This window comes from Nycticebus coucang, chromosome 13 (assembly GCF_027406575.1).
Source record: "Nycticebus coucang isolate mNycCou1 chromosome 13, mNycCou1.pri, whole genome shotgun sequence".
Lineage (NCBI taxonomy): Eukaryota > Metazoa > Chordata > Mammalia > Primates > Lorisidae > Nycticebus > Nycticebus coucang.
The window spans coordinates 86,866,872-86,882,632 of NC_069792.1; the positions used below are offsets into that span (position 1 = coordinate 86,866,872).

At 38.4% G+C, this 15,761-nt stretch overlaps 2 long non-coding RNA genes across 3 annotated transcripts in view; one reads left to right on the top strand and one right to left on the bottom strand.

Moving 5' to 3' along the window:
- Positions 1–5,389, bottom strand: part of LOC128563823 (uncharacterized) — a 49,216-nt gene extending 43,827 nt beyond the window's left edge. For both annotated transcript variants that reach the window (XR_008373904.1, XR_008373902.1), the window contains exons 1-2: positions 5,117–5,389; positions 1,471–1,594 (exon numbers count right to left, since the gene is read on the bottom strand). This is a non-coding gene — a long non-coding RNA (uncharacterized LOC128563823). The remainder of the gene's footprint in view (positions 1–1,470; positions 1,595–5,116) is intronic.
- Positions 5,390–7,255: 1,866 nt separating this feature from the next.
- Positions 7,256–11,853, top strand: LOC128563772 (uncharacterized). The gene is made up of 3 exons (XR_008373887.1): positions 7,256–8,766; positions 8,867–8,981; positions 11,817–11,853. It is a non-coding gene; the product is annotated as an uncharacterized LOC128563772 (long non-coding RNA).
- The last annotated feature ends 3,908 nt before the right edge of the window (positions 11,854–15,761 follow it).

Here is a 15,761-nt window from a genome sequence, read left to right on the forward strand (position 1 = left end):
GGCTCACACCTGTAATCCTAGCACTCTGGGAGGTCAAGACAGGTAAACAGCCTCAGCTCACAGTTTCAAGACCAGCCTGAGCAAGAGCAAGACCCAGTCTCTAAAAATAGTCAGGCCTTGTGCCAGGTGCCTATAGTCCCAGCTCCTTGGGAGGCTGAAGCAAGAGAATTGCTTGAGCCCAATAGTCTGAGGTTGCTGTGAGCTATGATGCCACAGCAGTCTACCAGGGGCAACAAAGTGAGACTGTGTCTCAAACAAAGAAGTTATATGAGAATGAGACTGTAATAAGTAACAGTGGCAGAAAGGAACACTCTGTATGCAAGGTATGCAGGATCTGTTTAGTTAAGGAAAATAAGAGTAATTTTGTTTCAAAGTAAAATGAATGATTATTCCAGCAGGAGAAAGAGGAAAATATAAGGAATAACCCTTCAAAATCCTGACTGGATACAGTAAAATGTAGGGAGTTCATGGAAAGGACATTTTATTTCTTGCTATCAAAGCTGGCTAAAGTTTAATGGATTTGTTGATAAGAATTTTAATAAGAGCTTCAGTGTCAAATGTTATACAGATACAAAACTAGAATTTTGCTTTTTATCTACTAAAATAACAATTACTTTTTCTCTACTAAAATAACCAATTAATGGTCCTTTCTTAATAAAAGCTTACAAAAGTTTTGTCTTTACCTTATGAATAGCATACCTGGAAGACAGGCAGGGTCTCACCAGAATAATCTTAGGTGCTTTGCATTGACTTTATCATGTCACAGATTTTTTTTTAAGAGTTTAAAAGAGCTAAAGTTGTTTATTATCATATTACTTCCTATGTCTAATTTGAAAATCTTTTAATATCAATTTGATGAAATATATAACCAAGCATTATTTCTTAGTAACCATTATCCTATTTAATTACATATTCAAACTTCTGGACAACTTTCAATATTTTACCTTTCCTAAATCAATTTTTAAATTATATCTTTTGCATTGCTAAGGGGAAAAATGTACAAGTCTCCAGGTGAGTGAGAACAACATGACTAAGGAAGACTACTGCCTTTTGAAAATGCTCAAAGTCTGAGCAAACACAATTTTTATACATAGGGATCCCAAGAAAGGCGCAGGGATGTGAAATTTCAAAAGCTGGTGTGTGTCAGAGGAAGGATTGTGCTGAGACTTGGTGGACTATGTCCAATATTGTCCCAATGAGAAAGTTGAGGCAGGAAGGATAGTTTGTGGTTAGGCACGTGGGGTGGGATTCTGGGTCTAAGATAGAACAAACAGTTTCACCTGCAGGAAAGGTTCATATAAAGTTGAAAGCCTAGTGGTTTTGGCAAACTAGCCAAAAGTTGCTCCAAGGACAAAGCTGGATCACTCTTGTGAGTCTCAGCTCTTGTTTAAGACAGGCCTAGAAAGAACGTCCTTGAACAACACAGGGATAAGGAGCAACTCAGGTGGGAAATGAATGAGTAAAATAGACCTTGGTGTCAGATTTCGCTCAATTCTGCTCTCCCTGGAGGACCAGTTGAGCTACTTGTTAGGCCTGTTAGGAAAGATTAGTTGTTTTAGTGTCCTTCAGACCAGGCACTTGAAAAGTGGGATGCCTAAAATAAAAAAAGAGAGAAATATTAATATAAAATAATACATTATAAAAGACAGAAGTTGAATCTTCAGCCATCTATTCTTTGATTATGTGGCACTGCTCTGTGAGCTATTTGACACTCTTTATAATCTTGCCAGTGTCTGGTTTATCTACCCTGTGAGAACATGTGTGACCCCTGCATTTCACCAGACTTTTGTAATGGTCCAGAGAGTGTCCTGTCAAGAGAAAATTAAAGCCCATGATGTTGTTATGGTTAATCTTTCCAGATTTGTAACAAGTCATCAGGCTTGAGCTTGCAGTGATTCTTCGGATCCTGAGGACCAGCCATAAGGCAACCTGGATCTCAGGAAGGACCTGTGTTGTAAGGCAGCTTTAGTTCTCAGTGACTATGAGTAAAGGGGAGGAGAGAAAAAAATGGAAGGTTAATTTATGGGTTATAGTCAGATATGGAAAGAAATTAGAAGATTTGAAAATTGACCTTTTGTGCGAGATAAAAGTTGACATTATGTAAGTCCAAGTCCAATTTATAAGTAGTTATTGAAACTGGTTTTTCCACAGTGGGAGAGGAGGTCAACTAAATCTCTGCCTGATAAGACAGTTTTCATGTCTATGAGCTACTTATAATTTAAAAAGAAGCAGCAAATAGCTCAAATATAAATGATAAGGTTAAACATCTGATAATCCAGAAGTGTGTGCTACAGTTTTCCACTGAAACACAAAGTTCTTTCTACAGTCTCTCCCTGCTTCCCACTTTTAATCAAAGGCAATCTCAAAGAAAGATGACTCTGGATCACACAATAAGGTTGGTCTCATGAGATCTGGCCCGGTTAGTCACACAGTTGCAGCAAGAATGGCAATTGACACATAGATCTTCTCACATTCGCTTTGCTGGAAGTTTTCATAGAGAATCTCAACTTGGACCTTTCAAAGCCTCTTGGGCATAAGATGCCAAGCCAAGAACTCACCATCAGATTTCCCCACAGTACCTACTGATTTGGCAGGCATTCCTCTCTTCTTGAGGTCTCCCGAATACCATAAGATTCCTGAGCCTGCTGGCAAGTGACCTTCCTTGCTCACCTAGAAAGCCGGGAACCCGGTAAAGCCAGGGATCAGGCCAGTTTTCACCAGAGGAGCTCTGTGAGCATTGATATCATGAGACCAACCTTATTTCCTTAAAAGTGTCTGGTCGTAATCTGATTAAAGAAGTGTCATTCTCAAATACGCCATTCTACTCAAAGCCTTGGTTGTATTACCAATGCTTCCAATTATGTCCTATTAATAAGGAGGACAGAATCTTATTGAATCTATGCAAATAAGTATATTTCCTTGAAAATAAGAATACTCAATAGAAGTTCCCAAATTTTGGAAGGGTGATCCTGGGAACAGAGTGAGACTATCTCAAAAAATAAAAAAAGTTTTAGACAGGATAAATATATATAAACACACAGATTCATTCAATTTTCAAAGAAGAATGGCTACTGCATTAAATTTATGAAAACGGACATAATTTTTACAAAGAAAAATTATATCATAAGACATAATATACCATGAATATATCAGACATATGTTTAGAATAAGCCAAGACTATATCTAGATTATGAAGCAAAGAAATTCAAGATAGCTGTATAAATTTAGGTAGAAAAAGCCAGGTGTGGTGAGTTGCACTTATAATTCTGAGAGGCTAAGGTGGGAGGATAACTTGAGCTCAGGGGTTTGAGTCACACTGAGTGAGAGTGAGACCCCATCTCTGCTAAAAGTAGAAAAACTACTTGAGTGTGGTGGTGGGTGTCTGTAGTCCCAGCTACTTGAGGGGCTGAGGCAGGAGGATGGTAGAACAAAAATATATTCTTGCAACATGGACAATTCAGGAGACTTGGCTATATTTATTAAATCAAAAATAGCAAACTATTCTCATTGGGCAAAAATTTATCTAAATGATGTGAGCTTGAATTGTTAAAACAATTTGGTAAGTTTTCATAAGAAAACGTTTTCACATTGATCATATTAGAAATTTGATATCCTTAATTTCTGGAAAACTCAAGGGTGTTTAATGTATATAGGCTCTTGTTTGTTTCTAAGCCAATTCAAAGGAGCACCTTTAAGGAATGTCGTAATTGAATGTGGTGATATCATCTGGAGCTGGGAAAATATTATAGGAGCCTAATGTGTGTGTGTGTGAGTATACATAACACACACACAAAAGGTGCCAAAAATGTACATACATTTTAAGAAAGGTAAAACCTGTATTAAATTGTAAGTCTCAAGTCACAGTTGCCTCTTGCAAGAGATACAAGATATAATACACACATTAACAAAGATTATCAGTACATACTGAATATTATAATTTTAATATGTTTTTTTCCCTTTCTTAAAATACTTTTTCTGGCCCCTTGTGTGTGTGTGCGCGAGCGTGCATACAGACGCAAATAGAGGGCTTACATCTTTAATGTTTAATTTTAGCTATGACTTAGGCATAATCTCAGAAATACAAAACTCACCTGGTTTATACAAAAGAGCTGACTCTCATTGTTGCTCACCCTTCTTTATATTTTTTTAAGGATTATATATTTTGGCATATATAAGCACTCGAGCCTCTTCACCAATATTTGTGTAGGAGACTTGTGAGATGTCCTTGGGCCTAATATGTGATTTTATTGAGGCTGGGGACTAAATTTCAGGGTCGGGACAGAAAAGAGATCAAATGGCCATCTGGTGGCTCCAAAGCCCACCTGAGTGGATTAAATTTCCAGCCTTCTTCTAATTTAGTGTTTTCTGCCTCAGGGTGTTGCTCTTGGTACCCCTACGCTCCCCTAGAGCCTTCAAAGAGGCTAGAAGGAATTGAGGGGCCAGAGTGGGAGTTGAAAGGTTTGGCAGAGTGGAAAGCGGGGAGGAGGTGAAGGTGTTGAGGGATTCAAGGGAGCTGAAGGGAAGATGAAAGATGGTAAAAAGGGGAAAGGAAGTACTGGGGGGTAGCTGATGAGAAGAGACAGGTCTCAGAAGTCGTTGGGAAAGGAAGATGATCTTTAAGGGAGGTCTCTAAAAAGCTTGTGTAGGAGAGGCATCTTTTCTGTCTGTTTTCTCCAAGTGGGTATCATTAACAAAAAAGCGTCCATTGCTTTGATGAGATCTTAAGGGCAAGAGCCCTTTATGAAATAGGACAGTTTGGGAACAGCTTACATTTCCCCAAAGAGGGCATTGAAGTTTAAGTTGTATGCATAAAAATTTTGCCATTTTTGAAGAAATTGGGTGAAGTTAGTACTGGAATGACAGAAAGCATACTGTCTAGATGAGGAGCCTAGAGGGCAGCAGTTAGATGGACAGTCCTGCTGGTGGCAGAGATCTTGGGACTTCAAACCAAGGTGTGACCCCTCGGAGAGAGTCAGGGGCTTTCATCACACACAAAAAAGGCACTAGGAAAAGAGAAAACAGAAAGAAAAGACAACAATGAGAGAAAAACAAAACCAGGTCTTTACCATGCTGCAACAGACACACGTGTGGGACTCTGTGAGGAGTCAGGACTTACCACTGCGGATCCCAGGTTCCCCAGCCAGAAAAAGGCACAGAAACTCCTGGAGATGGTGTCGGGTGAAGAAAGCAGAGCCCTGGGGCAGTGGGCATTTTATCCGGGTCATGACATCATTACTGCTAAAGAAAAAAAATGCACTCTGGACATGAATACGGACAAACTTTTAAAAAGGCATATTGCAATAGGAGGAGGGAAGTGTTAGAACAGCAAGATGCTCAAAGCCAAATTGAAAAATGTCTCGGGGAAGGGAGGAGTAAGCACAGCTTTTAAATGCAGGGACTCCTGGAATAGGTAGTGATAGAAAGTTAGGGTGGGGCATGCCCACAGCTGATGGTGGGAGGGAGTTCTTAAAACCTAACAGACATCACCGAATACCGTAATAACAGGAAAGATGAGACAGGAAATGTTGGTTTGTGGTTGAGCACATGAGCAGGGTCTGTGCCTGAGATGGGCAAACAAGTAGTTAAATGGAGAAACTCAGAGCAGGGGCCTAGTGGTCCTCAGCAAACCAGTCCAAAGTTATGTCAAGCACAAAGTCTGGTATCTCCCAGAGGACCTCTGGAATATCACAACCATTTGCTTTTTCACCTTGTAAAAAGAGAAGAGTTAGAAAGAATTAGGGCTATGTGTTACGTTACTAATGATGAGGTGCATTGTCAAATCAGAAGAGATGGTTACATTTCCCTCTGTTAAATTCAAATGGGTAAAATGCCATGAATGTAAAGTATTTTAAAAACTTATATTCTACATGGGAACGTTCTAAAGAAATTGTGAATGTTTTCACTGTTCATGATATGTTTCTGTTTATCAGGGTCCTCGTATTGTTTTGCCTAATATTAGACAACAGCAGTTTTCTGAGATGTAATTTGAGTTATTTTTTAAAGCATTTATGCTATTGCAAAGCTAGTTCCTTAATTTGAATCCAGTAGTTTCACATCACTTAATCATATTTTACTTATCTATGCAGTTTTACTAATATACTGATGTTTAGAACCTACTCGAAACTGATAAGCTGGATATATTTTTGTTGAATTCTAATGATGTACTGGGGATATACGGCATCTAATGTCTCAGGATATTTATTTTATATCTAAACCTGCTTTCTTTGTAAAGATTGTGTATGGCCCTTTTTATAAATTGGATAGAATATCTACTTTTCTTTGAAAATAGTTAAAACATCATGTTTCGGATTGCTTTTGTTTTGTATGTTATAGGAACAACCAGATGTAACTGTCAATTGCATTATTTTTATAATGAACTCTGTTTAGATCATTCACTTTTGAAAATTATCAATAAGTAAATAATTTTTAGCCTTTTGTCATCTACCTATAGTTTGGGTTTTGTTCTGTTTTATTTTGATGCTTCCATGAGATCCTTGCAATCAGCTGTAGACCAGAATGTTTTATTTTCGACAAAGAACTGTCTTCAAGTTTGGTGGAAAAAGATCATGGCAGATACTCTGGGATACAACTTTATGATGGCATTGCTTAAACAACGATCAGATCACACCTTTGGACTGAGTCAGGAGTTCCACACGTCTAGTTGAAAAGGAGAAGCATTCGTGAAACAACTAACACAAGATGGAGTGGGACAAGAATCAGTTATGCAGGACTAAAGGAGCAGATGAGAGACGATTGTGATATTTGTTTGGAATATTATTAATATTTTATTGCTCTATTTTCTGGACATAAAGAAGCTTTTTTTTTCTTTTCTCTTAAACTATCCCTTATAGCAGTTTCACAGACTGTGTTTGTTTCTTGTGAACAGAAGTGAAACTTCTAACTTTTCCTTCTTAACTCATCCTTCCAAATTTTGTAAACTTTTACTAAGTATTTTTATTTTTGTGGAAATTTAGTTATTAGAATAAATTCAATAAGATTCTGTCTTCCCTGTTAACAGAACATAATTGGAAGCATTGGTAATACAACCAAGGCTCTGATTTGAACAGTGGTTCTCAACCTTCCTAATGCCGTGACCCTTTAATACAGTTCCTCATGTTGTGGTGACCCCAACCATAAAATTATTTTCCTTGCTACTTCATAACTGTTTTTTTACTGTTATGAATCATAATGTAAATATCTGATATGCAGGATTTATTTTCATTGTTACAAAGGGATCACGACCCACAGGTTGAGAACTGCTGGATTAGAATGTCGTATTTGAGAATGACACTTCTTTAATCAGATTACGACCAGACACTTTTAAGGAAATAAGGTTGGTCTCATGAGATCAATGCTCACAGAGCTCCTCTGGTGAAAACTGGCCTGATCCCTGGCTTTACCGGGTTCCCGGCTTTCTAGGTGAGCAAGGAAGGTCACTTGCCAGCAGGCTCAGGAATCTTATGGTATTCGGGAGACCTCAAGAAGAGAGGAATGCCTGCCAAATCAGTAGGTACTGTGGGGAAATCTGATGGTGAGTTCTTGGCTTGGCATCTTATGCCCAAGAGGCTTTGAAAGGTCCAAGTTGAGATTCTCTATGAAAACTTCCAGCAAAGCGAATGTGAGAAGATCTATGTGTCAATTGCCATTCTTGCTGCAACTGTGTGACTAACCGGGCCAGATCTCGTGAGACCAACCTTATTGTGTGATCCAGAGTCATCTTTCTTTGAGATTGCCTTTGATTAAAGGTGTTGGGCAGGGAGGGACTGTAGAAAGAACTTTGTGTTTCAGTGGAAAACTGTAGCACACACTTCTGGATTACCAGACTCTTAACCTTATCATTTATATTTGAGCTATTTGGCACCTGACCTCATTGTAAATTGCGGGTAACTAATGAATATGCAAACTTTGTCCTGCCCGGTGGTGGAGCTTTCCCTGTCCTTGTGGAAAACCCAGACTGGTACCGCCTGTAAACTGGACTTGCAGAGACTGTTAATCCTTGCCAGATTTTCAATTTTTTAGTTTCTTTTAGGACCTGGCTACAAACTAACAGCCTCCAAGCCACTTTTCAATTTCTCCTCTACTTGTTGTCCTGGAATCACTGACAACTGAAACCTGACTGCCAAGATCCTTATTGGGACTCCAGGTTGCCCTGCCCCTGCAGCTGGTCTTTGCTGCTGGGGATTTTAAGAATCACTGAAAACTCAAGTCTGAAGACTTGCTACAATCCTGGAAGGACTTAGCACCTGAGCCGACCATTCGTGGTCCAGCTCTTTTTCTGGACCAGCCACTCTTTAGACTATTGAGACAGCCTGGTGAAATGCTCAGGTCTCCATGCACTTACGGGAGAAATATCCAACACTGTGGACAGCATTACCAAGAAGATCAACATCTTAGCATCAAAAACTCAGTGAGCGGCGAGAATGAATATACAGACAGTGGCTAGGCCATGTATAAAAATACAACTCCAATCACAGCACTGTGACAAGCAGTCTAGGAACCCAACTGCAACCTCTTTAGCATCAGTGAGGACTTGGTAACTGCCAGATTCCAAAATTTTTGCCTCTACTTCTAACTTGGAACCAACCACAGAAAGCCAAGCATCTATTCTTAACAAATCACATCCAATGGCCTTCTCCTCCTTGGCTACCCTCGAGCTTCCCCGTGGCTGTAGCCTCCAATTAGGTGTGCCTGAAGTCTCCCTTTTGTCCATTATGAGCCTTCCCAATACTCAACCTGCATCTGAGTCTCTGCCAAACAAAAGTGATGGTAGGTGACCCTTGTTTGGAAAGCTCAGAGTAAATAGCACTTGATTTTTGTCATTTGAGTGACAAATGACAAATAATATGAAATTTATTTATTTTCATAGTTTTCTTGGAAGTGCCATCAAGATAAGGTCTGCACTGACCATCACCACAGACCCAACCCTCAGCCAGCTGCAACACTCCTTGTGCTTTGCTGCTTGTCAAGTCTATAATAACGTGGTAAGTCTGAACTCTTCCATTGAGTTCCTTGGCTATTTATTCTAACTAAGTTTGGAGTTCTGGTTTTGTTTTTGCTTCCCATTTGTTTGGAATTTTTTGTAGAACCAAGCCTGTTCCTTTCATCTCTTTTTTTGCTGTCATTTGTCTTACTGTTTTGTGCTGTCCAAACGTGTGGTTTATCATGAGAAGGAAACTCTCACGTAGAACATAAGCAGAAGCCATGTAGCCTGTTGTTAGTGCCAGCCTCACAGTGAGTTTTAGTTCCTAATCAAATACCGTCTTGTTGTCAATTCTGTCTAAAGCCATTTGCTTCACCGTAGTGGATCTTTGCCCAACTTTACTGCGTGTGCCTCTGGACCAGGAGATGCCCTTTTGCTTTCACTAGGGGAGGGAAAAATCAGGCCACAGGGGTTCCCTGAAGCCCCATCCTGCTTTTCCCAGGACCTTAGTCAAAATTACAAAATTTATAAATCTGTCTTGTGACTTAGTTATGATACAGTATGTACATGATCTCTGACTTTGATCAGTAATCAAAGACACTTATACAAAGAACTCCATGCTCTCAGCCCTAGCCGAAAGGGAACATAATATGTCAAAAGATAAATTATACATTTTCCGGAACACTGACCATCATTTGAGGCATGACCTATTTTAGGAAGGGAAAAAAAGTTTCTCCTGACATATTAAAGACTACCAGAATTATTCTAGACCCTTTTCAAGATGTAACCAAGAGGATTTCTAGATCTAAGTAGATATTACAGACAATGGGTGCCAATTATTTCTGTGACAGCAAAACATCTTTATGAATTGGCAAGCAATTCTCTGATCTGGGAGCCCACACATGACCAGCTTTCTCTAACCTGAAGAAGACTCTTCAGTTGGCTCCCTCCATAGGTGTCCCTAACTGTGAAAAGCCATTTCATCAATTCATGCATGAGTGAGCAGGACACGCCCACGGTGCTTTAACTCAATTTCATGGAATCCATGAAGAGCCTATTGCTCACTACAGCCTTACCCTTGACTTGGTTGGGAGGCTTTTCTCCCTTGACTTAGAGAAACAGGTGCAGATCCAAAACTTTCTGATGCTTCTGGTCAGCAGTTCTAGGCTCTCCACTTGACCTTGTGGCCCCTGCATAATACAGACGTGACTACTGCCCTCACATTCACAATACTTTTTGGCCAATCAACTCACCTCTCATACTCTTTCTCTCTTTCTCATTACTATCTACCCCTGCAATCCGTGGAATCTCACCACTTTCCTACCCTTTCTACGATGGGGATACATCAAGGTTGTCTTACTTCTGTTAGGGATGTTGTGTACCTCCCTCAGAAGTGTTAGAGATTATATTGACCTAATACTTGTTGATGAGTAAGACTTCAAAACTGAAGCTGGAGGTTATTAAGCATGATAAGATATTCAATCAGCAATTTAAGGTGATGGGTCTTTAACATATAGTCCTCTGTCGGAAGTAAAATCAACCCAGAGGGCAAAACTTACAAAGTAGGCCAAAGAGCAAAATTGGAATAGCTAGAAGGCAGAGAGAAAGATAAAGATATCTCTTTGGAGTAGCACAAGACTTTGGTCTGCTTTCATGACAAAGGAGGTTTCTTGCCTCTGCTAGACCCCTCTAAAGACGGATAATAAGTTAGGTAACTTTTGGATACACTCCTACTCCTGAGAGAGCTGACTGGTATAGAGTTGGGGCCCCTGTAAAGAGAGACAGAGTTAAGGAGATGCGGTAACATCATTATGCTCAACCAAGTACCTTAACCATCAAAACCCCCAAAGGATAATTTCTGGTGGGATTGTGAAAAGGAAGAATTGATCAAAAAAATCTGCTTATTCCCTTCACTGAGATAATCTTTGGCCCTGTCAAAGTGCCAAAGATTATAGTTATTATAATATTATAGAATATAGATATTAAAGATATTATAGATTAGTATAATATTATATAATTATAATATAAATATTATATTATACTAATTATAGATATTAAAGTTAATATCCATTTCAAGTGGATATTAACTCAACTTCTCCATGAAATTACTCATCATGGAGTAGATAAATCGGTTAGTATTTTAAATCACCATTAGTGAGGAATTTTTAAAAGATAGCTGAGGTTATTTTCAGGGCATGTATAACCTATCAATAACACAATTCTGAAAAAAAACTTGGAAAAGTGGAACATGGCCAGGACCCAAAGGTTCAGTGGTACTTCAAAGTAAGTTAGGTTTAAGGTTAAGAGGGATTTTATGCAGTGTATATCCTTTAAGAGATTTAGATATGTTTAGGTTATTATATATCTATTTTTGAGGTAGGCCGAAGCATTCTCTTGCTGGAAAGTTACAGCCCTTACAGTTACTAAAAATACTGCTTGGTTTTGTGTTTCTAACCTGGGGCATCCGGCTTTTGTATCAATTGACGGGGCATTCACTTAACAGAAACCATTATGAGAGAACTCCAAAAAATATTATTACTTACTAAAAAAACAATACTGTCCTGACCATCAAAAATTTTCTGAAAAAAGTTGAAAAGAACAATGACATCCTCAAAACCTTTGAGCTCCCTTGGCCAAAAGTATTCCCACTAGTTCTTATGGATATTCGGTCCCCTCACCCACGATTACGTTGGGTTATCTCCCTATGAATTAGTAACCAGAAGGCTCATGCATTTAGAGATTTTACTCTGTTCCCAGATTGCCTTACTGCATGGTGAAATGGCCATGTATTGCAAGGGGCTCACATACTGTTCCCAGTCCTATCACCAAAGGGTTAAGGTTATCTTTGCACAGTGTTTTCCGTTTTCCTAAAGCGCCTCTTCCTGTTCTTCAATAGGATACTTCATCTATGGGAAGAGACCTCAGAAGAAAACAAAAGGGACCTTATCAGGTACTGCTAACAAGAACAGCAGTGAAACTCAGCAGTCCACTGCTGTGGGGCAATTCAGAATTCCATGCAATTGGAAGGCTACTCTAATAGGGCATTTAAACTTGAGGGTGCTTGGAAATCCTGTAAACATAGCTGACGCCTTGGAAGAAGACCTTTACAATAAGCGGATGACTTCAGCCAGTGAGCAGCTTCTGTCCAAGGTTCCACCAAGACCCCTGTCTGATTCCTGCTTTGTTTTCCTATCTACTTACTAGTGGTCAGTCTTCTCATTTCCTATAGACCCTTGCTTATTCTCCATGTATAATGGCCCCTTTCCTCTTTTCTTTCTTTCTTACTATAATTTTTAGTACAGGGCATATTTATTATAATATCATTCTTAGGTTAACCCAAATAGTTGCTACTTCCCTTGGTCTTACAGACTGCCAGGTATTTTATTAATCATCTACTCCCATTATAAAAACCCTCTGGGAGATTCCAGTCTCATCAAATAAGACCTTATGGAATTATAAATGACAGTGTTTCTACTTGCACCTACATGGAAAAATAACCTTAAACAAATCGTCCTGTGACTTTACTAGTGTCTATCTCTCCTAAGAAAGAAATTATTACAATCTATTGATCAAACACCATGTAATTCTACATTTATGTTCTATGACCTTGTTAGGGAATTGGGCCAGATATTTGCCATCTGAAAGAATTTTCTAAGTACACAGTTATGATTTAATAAAAAAATTGTTAAGAGGAAAAAAAAGAATTTCTATTAAGAAATCCATATACATGACCCATTTGGTTAGCTGGTAGCTCTACAATAGTGCTTCTTGGAATACACTAGAGTTGTGGCCCTCAGAGTGTTGCCCCTAACTTTTTGTGATAGTTCAACCTTTTACATTAATATTTCTCTTTTTCATTTCAGGCATACTTGTTTAAGATGTTTGCACTTCAGGATTCTAAAACGACCGACCTTTCCTGTCACCTCTCATCAGATGGTTCAATTTGTTTTGCAGGAACAACACCAGAAAGAGCCCTGGAGAGACTGTTTATTAGATCTTGCTTCCTTCCACTCAGGGGGCTGAATGTTTGTCTCTTAGTTGTTCAGCAACCTATTATATTCATTCATCTTGAACAAAGGGTGGGGGGGGGGATGACAATGTTGAACTTTACCTGAGCTCTGTGTTTCTAGAAAATAGTGATGGTTAAGAAATCCCCTGTATCCTTTGTGTTCAGAAAAAATATATTTACTTCAATGAAACCACCCTTCTCCACACAATTTAAATAAGACTCTCTGTCCACCTCTCATTACTCCAATAAAACTCGCATGCATAGGTGTCTATGACCAACATCCACTGATTTTTCATGAGGGTGCCAAGAACACTCCATGGAAAGAATAGTTTTTTCAACAAAGGATCCTGAGACAACAGGATAGCCACAAGTTGAATCCTTATCCTGCAATATATATTTTTTAAAAAATCTCAGAATGAATCAAAATCTAAATATAAGAGCTAAAATTATAAAAATCTTAGAAGAAAATACAGGCATAAATCTTTATGACCTCAGATGTGGCAATGAACTTCAGATGTGGCAATGAACTTTTGATATGACATCAGAAGCACAAGCAAAAAAAGAAAAAGATACATAAATTGAGCTTTCTCAAAATTAAAAACATTTATGCTTCAAAGGATGCTATCAATTAAGTGAAAAAAACAATGAACAGATTATAGAGATATTTGCAAATCATGTATCTGATCAAGAATTTGTATCTAAAATGTATAAGGAACTCTTACAAATCAATAATAAAAAGAAATAATATGTGTTATTAAAAATGGCACAAGATCTGAAGATAGATACCTTTTTTCCAAGAGAAATAAACAAATGATCAATAAGCATTTGAAAATATGCTTGGCTTCATTAGTCTTTAAGTAAATGCAAATCAAACCCACAATGAAATACTACTTCATACTCACAAGGATGGTTAGAATTAAAACATCAGATAATAACATGTGTTGACAAGGATGGGTATAAATTTGAATTATCACAGGCTGTTGGAGGGAATGTGGGGTTGGAAAACAATGTAGCAATTTCCTCAAATAATTAAACATAGATTTATTTTATCACCCAGAAATTTTACTTCTCCATACACAGTCCAATGAAATGAAAACATGTATCTACAAAAACTTGAACACAAATATTTATAGGACTAATATTCAAAACAGTCAAAGGGTAAATCCACCAAGTGTCCATTAACTGTTCAATGGTTAAACAAAATGTGACTTATCCAGGCAATGGAAATATTACCCATAAAAGAGCATAAAGTGTTGACAATGCTATAATTTGGATGCACTTTGAATATATTATACTAAATGAAAATTGTCATTGAAAAAAGACCACATTTTATGTGATAACCTTTATATAAAATGTTCAAAATAAGAAAACCCATAGATACCGAAAGTAGGTGAATGATTGCTTAGGAATATGAAGAATGGGGAAAGGAGAGCTAAAGAGTAATTTCTTTTTTGTGATTCTTTTTAAATTGACTATGACGTTGATTTTAAAATATGTGAATGTACTCAGAACCGTTGTATTATACACTTTAAATGAATGAATTGTATGGCATGTGAATTATATTTCAATAAACCTTTAAAGATGTTTACCTTTCTGGTAGCCTGCTTTCTTAACATACAAAATTAGGGGCTGATATAAAATTATCTTTAGAACTTTGTGGGTTTTCTATGAACCCTATAGGAGACTCACTGTACGCCATGAAAGCCATATCTATTACCATTTTTAAGTCAAGTCTTCATCTACTGCTGCCTATAAGGGTAGAAAGGTTATTAGAAACTCTTCTGTATACCAAAAAGGGTCTGCTACCTACAACTTTTAATATGTCTTAGTTCTTAGCAAGGTGCTACATAACAGATCATTCCAAAACTTAGTGAATCAAAACAGTCATGATTTTTTTTTTTTAAGACAGAGTCTCACTTGGTCACCCTTGGTAGAGTGCCATGGTGTCTTAGCTCACAGCAACCTCAAACTCTTGGGTTCAAGTGATCCTCTTGCCTTAGCCTCCCAGGTAGCTAGGACTACAGGCATCCGCCACAATGCCCTAGCTATTTTTTGAAGATGGGGTTTGGCTGTGGCTTAGGTTGGTCTCAAACCTGTGAGCTCAGGCAATCTATCCACCTTGGCCTCCCCAGTGCAGGGATTACAGGCATGAGCCACTGTGCCTGGCAATGACTTTTTAATTTCTGGTCATTTCATGGGTCAGCTGAGAGAGTCTTGCACTGATTTTGCCTGTATTCACACATGTAACTCACTACAGGTAGATATTTGGCTAGAATGGAAAGTGCAAGATGACCTCCCCAACTATCCGGCCACTGGTGCTGTCTTTGGCTGGGATACCTTGATTTTTCTCCACTGGCTTCTCATAGCTTTTCATGGCTATTTCAGGGAAGTGTCCTAAGAGAACAAAGGAAGAAAATGCAAGGCCTCTTAAGCCTAACTTCAGAAGTTGCACTGTCATTTTTGCCACAGTCTATTGATCAAAGAAAGTTATAAAAGCAGCCCAGATTAAAGGGAATGGAGAAAGAGACTCCACAACTGGATGGAGGGCCAGGGGAATGGAAAAGTTACGTTGTAAGACAGCTGTGACTACGGGCATAGGGAACCTATGGAAATTAAGAAAACCTAATACAGTCTTACGATGATTTTGGGCTTTATTTAAAATCTAATACAGTCTTATACTGATTTTGGACTTTATTCTTTAGTGATTGGGGCACCTCTGAAAGGTTTCAAATGGCTGAATTATGTGATTAAGTTTATGTTTTGGAAAGATGACTAGGAAGACAGTGTGGAAGATGAAATTAGGTAATATGTATCTAGAATAATAATGTAGGG